The following is a 1,788-nucleotide window of genomic DNA, read 5'->3' on the forward strand; positions in this document are numbered from 1 at the left end:
AGAGGGACAGGATCATGGCTCAGTTAGTCAAGTGCTGACCACAAACATGAGGATCAGAGTTCAGATCTACAACACACATCCTAAATAATTCTTAAGCTGAGCATAGTCTTAAATATCTGCAACTCCTTTGTAGAAGGGGGAAGATGGGCAGATACATGCAGCTTGCTGACTATCCAGGCAATGCAATTGGTGAGGGTTATTCAGTAAAAATGCCTGACTCAAAAGACAAGGTGAAAATTGACAATGGGATTTTCATGACTTAGCAACAGCAGGGTACCTGGGAGGAGTTCAGTATTGATATCTTACAGCAGACCAAGTGACTCAGTGCAATGCACATTTGCAGGTAAAGCTCTTTGGGCAAAAGGGTATGCTGTGTGACACATTATATCAACCTCCAGCCCCCACATACACACAAACATATATGCATGTGTACCTACAAACAAATGAGTGCATATGCAACGCACACACGGAAGCTCACACAATCCCCTCCCCTCCCCTCCCCATTCCACACAGAAGTAAACACAGTTCTTTCTTGCTTGGACTTTCATTTGAACCAGCCTAGTCAATTTCTAATTCAAATAGTTAAGTAAATAACTAAATTCTATTGTTAAGAAAGGAAAAACAGGAGTATATATTTTCTCTAACCTCCCCTTTTCACACCATGACACTTCTGTAAAATGTTCTTCCTATCAGAGGTGTGTGGTTTCAGTTTGCATCTCTTTTCTCTCTAGAATCATTACACTGAATCAATTTTATAAATGCCCTTCTTTCTTTCCAATAAAATTATCTCTTGTATATAAATTTGAGTACATTCTTGGTTTTACAACTGAATAGCTCACAGGTTACTCAGGAAGATAAACTTTATAGATTAATATAAATATTGTACTGTATTCCAAAAACAATCAAAAGTATAATAAAGTGTATTTTCAGCACTGGAAACAGAGCTTAGGAACTTGTGCATTCTGGGACAAATATTGTATGTCTGAGTGACAATTCCAGGCAAGGAACATAAATTTATCACATATCTGAAATTATCATTATTTGAAATAAGATTTTGAAATGCTATTTCCAGATTATAATACCCAGGAAATGATCCAAAAAGGCACTTCTGAGTGGTTATTCACATAAAAGTACACATGGCACGTGGTGGAATCTGGCACTCTTTGGCATGTTCAAGCTATGAAAATTAAATTTCACTGTCTAAACCAGATATTTCTAGGTATGCTCAAATATAAAACATGGTGACTCCTCATAAACTTTTCAATTAATTATAATGTGCTCATAAAAAGCCATCTTTTTTCATTATACAATACAACCTAAAGTCTCTGTTACAGTTCTGACATAATTGAGGATCAATAGGTCCCCAAAGCCCAACTAAGAGTTCTGTTATGGACAGAAAAGAGTCCTTCCTGAAAGCTGACCCTACTTCTCCCTGTGTTGGGCAGAGAGCCAAGCTGATCTTGTGAGCATAGAAGAGCGGTCCCTGCCCAGTCACCTGAGCAGCCGGGAAGATTTGGCCCTAGTGATGTGAATGAGGAAGAGCTGGCAGGCTGACCAACTCAGCTACCATGCAGACCAAGGGATTTGAGCTGGGCCACCCCAACATTTACCCAACATCTATGAGCTGCTAGCACACATGAAAAAACCAGTCCTGCTGACTAAAGTTGCAGGGTCTCCATGACTCACAGTAGGGGATCTTGAGAGGAGTTTGGTATTGATGTCTTGAAGCTGACCAAATGACTCATTGCAATGCACATTTGTAAGTAAAGCTCTTTGGGCAAAAGGGTA

The sequence above is a fragment of the Mus caroli genome, chromosome 5, assembly GCF_900094665.2.
Source record: "Mus caroli chromosome 5, CAROLI_EIJ_v1.1, whole genome shotgun sequence".
Classification (NCBI taxonomy): domain Eukaryota; kingdom Metazoa; phylum Chordata; class Mammalia; order Rodentia; family Muridae; genus Mus; species Mus caroli.